This window comes from Triturus cristatus, chromosome 4_1 (assembly GCF_964204655.1).
Source record: "Triturus cristatus chromosome 4_1, aTriCri1.1, whole genome shotgun sequence".
Lineage (NCBI taxonomy): Eukaryota > Metazoa > Chordata > Amphibia > Caudata > Salamandridae > Triturus > Triturus cristatus.
Window position 1 is genome coordinate 936,697,390 of NC_140585.1, and position 6,446 is coordinate 936,703,835.

Consider the following 6,446-nt stretch of genomic DNA (forward strand, 5'->3'; position numbering starts at 1 on the left):
AAGTACTAGAAGGACAAGTCAATCAGTGAGGTGTGTCGCATCTATCTGTTTGTGTCTTACACAGTCAGCCAATTATTTAAATCAAACACAGGCTATGGGCGGCCCTGCACAAGCTAGGAAACAGTGTGATGTAAAACAGTTACCCAACCTGCAAAACATTAACAACATTGCATGTAACATAGAAAAATATATTTAATTTACCCTAACAAAAATACACTAAACCCACAAAAGCTGACCCACCCCCCTCCCTAACCCCAACCAATGTCCATAGGAAAGTCCAGGAGAAAAAGTCCGTAAAGCAAAAACCCAAACCCATTGCCCAAACCAGTTCCCACCCACCCAAACAAGAATTAAAAAAGGGGCAGAACTTGATGACAGGGACTAAGGTGTGGGGCAGGACTCAAGGAGGACACGAATCTGCTCCTCTAAACGGGCGACGGGGCATGTGAGGGCGCGGCAGTTGCAGCCACAGTGGGGGGGCACGAGTGATGGCACTACGGTGGCGGCGGGCAGCCGCCAGACGGTGGTGCCGTACCGCTGGAGGGCGGTGGCTGGGGCCCGGGGCACTGGAGGAGGCTTCAATTGCTGCCGCAGTCTCCTCCTCCTCCTCTGCTAAGACCACCAGCCGCCGGTATTCCCGCTGGATTGCCTCCAGCTTCCGGCGCCATGCCTTGGCGGCCAACTCCTTTCGGTTCAGTTTAGGAGTAGCTGTGTATTAAAAAGAAAAAAACAAGACATTTGTAAAATATACTCTTAGAAAAACAGTAAGACAAGTTAATTATTTAGACACATAGTGGCATGGTAGAGTAGCACTATAAAGCACAGTAGTACATAACATTTTAAATCTCGTCCGTCCTTCTTCCTTCCACCCGTCTTTCACTTTTTAGTTGAACAGTGCACCAGGTGCTCTTCTCCATAAAACTTTCAAAGCGGAGTTGAAATCAGATAGATGAGGCCATTGGTTACTCAGTACTCCCGCTCCTATGCCAATTAAAGGGATTCTAGTCTTCTAGTTCACTCTTCAAACGTTCACAACAACTCATACTTACTTAAGACTTCGGATGGCGGGCAGACTTTGTCTGCCCGCCATCCTCACGCTAAAACGGGTGGGGATCCCGTGGGGACAATTAATTAGGATGATGCGCCTGGCACAGTGGCGGGCGCATCCTGTTTTTTTTACATTCTGGTTGGCGGTGCCGAAAGAAATGCTAAAAATACATGTTATGCTGCTTTTCCAAGCACAACATGACGGGCCCCGCACGGAGCCTGTCACGTTTTGCTTTGAAAGGCAGGGGGGTACCATAGCATAGGTAGGTACCCTAGATGGGGGCCCCAAGCATACTCTGCAATGTCTGCATGCCTTTCCGTGGCGGACGGCAATGCCGCCACGCAAAGGCATTCCAAAATGCAGATTATATGGCTGGCGGTGTGTTCAGAGAGACACCACCGCCATATTGAACCCTTTTCCGCCTTGTCGACATGTGGGGGCCTGACTCTTTTCTACAGGGATGGTGGGAGGTTTGCCCCTGCGGTGTCGACGGGGCCCTAAGTCTCAACAGTACAGTATACATATGCATACAGTACACCCTTGCACTGAGTGTACTGTCAAGTTCAACAATAGTTAAGGATTATGAATCTAACTTACCTCCGCCCGCCACTGGTGCTGCCACTCCCCCTACCGCTCCGTTGGTATCTGCAGCAACTGCCGCATCTTCTCCCTCCACGTCGCCTTTGCTGACCAAGGCAATGGTGGTCCATGGTGCGCCTAGAAAACATTACACATTTATTAGGCATCATATACACCTCCCCCCTATTGATCAGCAGCAAGGTTGAAAAATGAGTTAATACTAACATACATCACTAGAACAAATCAGGTAGTAGTAGAGTAGACACTAATAGTTATATATGGTCATTCTAGCCTTTGCTTAGTTAGCTCGAGCCATGCAACCATTTTACCTTTGTCTCTTTTATTTTTGCACATGTGACGTTACCTTGCAGCTTTTTGTATAAGACACCTTTGAGCCCACATGACCTGCCTCACACTGCTACTGTCTAGTCTACGCGCTGCATACAAGTGGTCAACAAAAACATTAACAAGCCACTTTTTTAGGAAGTACTGGTGTACTGTTAGTCCATATTGCTTATCAATAAATGCTACGCTTTTTGGCACGGCTGAGAAATGCTTGCAAGTTGCAATATACTAACGCGCACCATTTCATTTTTCGCATTACAGATGGAAGATTCCCTTCTACGAACCAGAGCTTTGCAGAGCTTCTGAATGATGCAACAACTACCAGTACTAGGTTCTTCTAAGGTAAGGGGTCCCTTCACTCACATCTTCATTTATAAATTTATATAAACTAAATTCCTAGGGGATGGTGGCGCTGCCTTCCATCACTGTTCAGTTATCATGATTTAATTCCCAACTGTAAGTAAGTGTAACAATGTTTATTGTTTTAATGTTATTGATTTTCCGGTTGGTGCTGCATTTTATAATAGATCAATGTACAGAGCTTCTCAATTCAAAATAAACATTTTGAACGTACATAGACTTGGTGGTATTTGGTGTGAACTAACTTACACGAGTGAGCAAATTAAAGTAAGGGTGTGCATGTGCATTGCTTCTACGACTGAGAGGTTGGGGGTGTTATGTTCTGGGTTGTGTACTTGTTGGGTATCTTGGGGGGAGGGTTCGGAGACCTAATAGTTATGACAAGACAGTACTATAGTCGAGCAGGTGATTGTGGTGGGTTCTGAATTTCTGATTGAGGTGTGTGAGGAAGGTCCAACCTACCATCACCAACATCCTATTTTCTTGTGCAAAGGTCTGTGTATGTGCAAGTTCCCTACAACAGTAGTAGTATGTCCTATAGGCTATCCTATCAAAATAGTAATAAATCTGGTTGAGCTTTTGTTGCTGTGAATTTTCAAAGCCTCAAGATTAACAAAGACTAAAGATCAATAAGACTAGAAGTAGTACAAGAGGACGACCCAAAGGATTGGACTCAATGGCTAGAGCTACTGGTGAATATGAGTTATATATTACAACCTTTTAGATAAAGAGTGGCACTGGCCAACTGGGCAAGCTTAGCTACTACAGTACAGACAGACTGATAGTAGTAGTAGTACTGAGAGTCATCATAGCAGAGGCAGGGATAAGATTTTTGAAACCGTACAGATCGAAGGATAATTGTTGGTAAAAAAATAGCATTTGGAAACAAACAATAGTTCGTGAAAAATATGGTGCAGTAAGAGTTATGGAATAAGAAATATTATTAAAAACAAGAAGACTTACTGGGGCCAGCAGAGGAGCCCTCATTGGTGTCCTCCTGGTGGTGCAGTTCGGACTGTTGTCCCGTCGACTCCCCACTCCCTGTCTGTCTGCCCCTGGGTGCTGATGAACAGGAAAGATATTAGAAAGAGACAAACATTGATGGATGGTGTCAAACAAATAAAATATTTTTCAACAACGGTCAAAAAACACTTATGTAAACAACAATTGCAGTAACTAAATTGACCGATCTCATCTGGTCAACAAGTAGTATCGGGGGACTTGCGGATCGACTACTTAAGTTACTATTTATCAACAGTAATCCAGTCTTCCATTCTGATTCCAGAATACTAAGTTACAAGCAACTAAGCCTAAGTAAGACGTACCACCCAACGTAGCCCACCTATTCCAGGCATGCCAATTGTACATTAAGTATGCATTTCCACTTCTTTTATTCCTCAACAATGCATATGGTCAAATGGAGGATACATGACTACATTTTTTGTATACACCACATTTTGGGTTGATTGATTGATGCTGATGTTCTGCTAGTGCTAAGCCAATTACCACCACTCATTGAACAAACTAGAAAAGGTTCTAATAAAGACTGCCGTACTAGCAGCATGTCACGTAACTGAGGGGGCATCACGCATACCACTAACAAATTAGAAACTCATACAAAGTACCTAAACCTAAGTATCAATCCGCCCCTATCTATTAGTGACAGGACAAAATAAGGAGTGGACTAGAGTCACTGTAGCAATACGTAACTTAATTTCTCTAAAATAAACTCGTAAAGAATCATGCTAAGTGAGCGCAAACGCAAAGTTGCAAACAAGTAAGATTAGTAGTAGCGCAGAAGAGCACCTGTGTCATAATCACAGAAGACTTTTAAACGTAATTAACCTGGAATGTAAGCAGCAACATTCTAGCTGGTTGGAAGAATAAAAAGATATTCGCAATATATAACACAGAGCAGAAGAACAGACACAAAGTAGTAATAATTAAATAGTTACTCACAAAAGCCCCGGGACCTCCACTCCTAGCAGGTCCAGCAGGTCCTGCCACACGGTCCAGGATGTCGGACCACCGGTGCGGCAGCTGCACCTGGGTGCGCCGGACCCCAGAGAAGCGCGACACTGCCCGGCGCACCTTCCCCCACTGCTGCCGACGCTCCCGGAGGCCGTACCCGGACCCAGGCCTGCCACCTGCTGCCAGGGTTGAGGGGAGGTGGCGCTGCACAAAGAAAATCAGTGCAGCCAACTCCACCTCCCCAAATAAGGCCCGTGCCTGCACCCCTTGTGGGTGCCGCCTTCCGCAAGGAAGGCGGTCGCGGCTCTAGCTGCGACGGCGACCAGCCCTACCCTTAGACATGGTTCTGGGTCAAGAAAAGCTAATAAAATTAAAGAAGTAAAGGAAATAAACAATAGCAGGCAATAGAAAGAGAAAAAGTATCTAAAAAACAAAAAAAAGGAGACAAAAACCAAAAATATAGAAGCAGGAAAATAGTTAGAGAAATAATAAATAAGAAAGATAAAAAAAAAGTGGGTTTAAACAAAGGATTGAAAAGATGTAGGGAGGATTCAAAATCTGACCCCAGAACCATGCAATAGAGTGAAAAACAAGATGGCCGCGCCCATTGCGACCACGTGCGCAAGTTTGCGCGATATTTTCTCCCCGAGCAAGCAAAAAGCAACGCGATCAAGTAAAAGTGGTCGCAAACAGGAAATATCTACCGCGAACGGGCGCGAACATGCATTGCGCGACCCAGAACAGAAAGTAAGCATCGCGAGAGGGCGGGACAAGTGAAAACAAGATGGCCGCGCCCGTGAGCAACCGCATGGGTAAGTTGGCGACCCGCGATCACGCAAAATTTACCGCGGTCAGGTGAGAAAAATACTTCTGCGTCTTCGCGATATTTCCGGCGTGTTTGCGGAGATTTTTAGCATTTTCGCGATAATTTGCGAAAGTTAATTTCGCAAATTCCGCCCACCCCTAGCAGTGATGTGGGTGTGGTGGGGGATCCCGAGGACGAGGCACACGGAGGCGGTCTGTATGCGTTGAAGTCTTTCCTGGAGTTGGTTTGTGGTTCCTGCATAGAGGGCATTGCCGTAGTCCAGTCTGCTGCTGTCAAGGGCGTGGGTGACCCTCCTTCTGGTTTCTGTGGGGATCCATCTGCAGATCTTGCTAAGCATGTGGAGGTTGTTGAAGCAGGAGGAGGAGACGGCATTGACTTGTTGGGTCATTGAGAGCGATGAGTCCAGGAGACCCCAGGTTGCGTGTGTGGTCGGTGGGTGTTGGTGCGGCTCCCAGAGTGGCCGGCCACCAAGAATCATCCCAGGAGGAGAGGGTGGAGCTGAGGATGAGGACCTCCGTCTTGTCTGAGTTAAGTTTCAGGCGACTGTTCTTCATCCAGTCGGCCACGGCCTTCAGTCCTTCCTGGAGGTTGGTTTTGGCGGTGGCGGGGTCCTTGGTGAGTGAGAGGATCAGCTGGGTGTCGTTGGCGTAGGAGGCAATGTTGAGGTTGTGCGAGCGGACGACGTTGGCGAGTGGAGCCATGTAGACATTGAAAAGGGTAGGGCTAAGGGATGAGCCTTGGGGCACGCCGCAGATTATCTTGGGGGCGTCAGAGCAGAATGGGGGAGGCAGACTGTCTGGGTTCTGTCGGTGAGGGAGGAGGTCATCCAGTCCAGGGCTTTGTCGCTGATTCCTGCGTCATGGAGGCGTGTGCGTAGGGTGTGGTGGCAGACGGTGTCAAAGGCGGCTGAGAGTTCCAGGAGGATGAGGGCCGCAGTTTTGCCGTTGTCCAGTAGGATCCTGATGTCATCGGTGGCAGCGATGAGGGCAGTTTCGGCACTATGATTGCTGCGGAATCCTGATTGGGATGGGTCCAGGATGTTGTTTTCCTCGAGGAAGTGGGTCAGTTGCCTGTTGATGATCTTTTCGGTGTCTTTCGCTGGGAACGGGAGCAGAGAGATGGGCCAGAAATTCTTGAGGTCCTTTGGGTCCGCTGTGGGTTTCTTGAGTGGTGCGTTGATCTCGGCATGCTTCCAGCTTTCTGGGAATGTGGCAGTCTTGAAGGAGTTGTTGATGATCTTCCGGAGTTTGGGTGCGATGATGCAGTTAGCTTTTTTGAAGATGTGGTGAGGGCAGGGGTCGGATGGAGAGCCGGAGT

The 6,446-nt window shown here is 47.3% G+C and overlaps 1 long non-coding RNA gene across 1 annotated transcript; it reads right to left on the bottom strand.

Annotated features, from left to right (window-relative positions):
- Positions 1–584: 584 nt before the first annotated feature.
- On the bottom strand, positions 585–3,395 carry LOC146855868 (uncharacterized). The gene is made up of 3 exons (XR_014980879.1): positions 3,296–3,395; positions 1,646–1,765; positions 585–708 (listed from the first exon to the last, which is right to left on the bottom strand). It is a non-coding gene; the product is annotated as an uncharacterized LOC146855868 (long non-coding RNA).
- Positions 3,396–6,446: the final 3,051 nt, after the last annotated feature.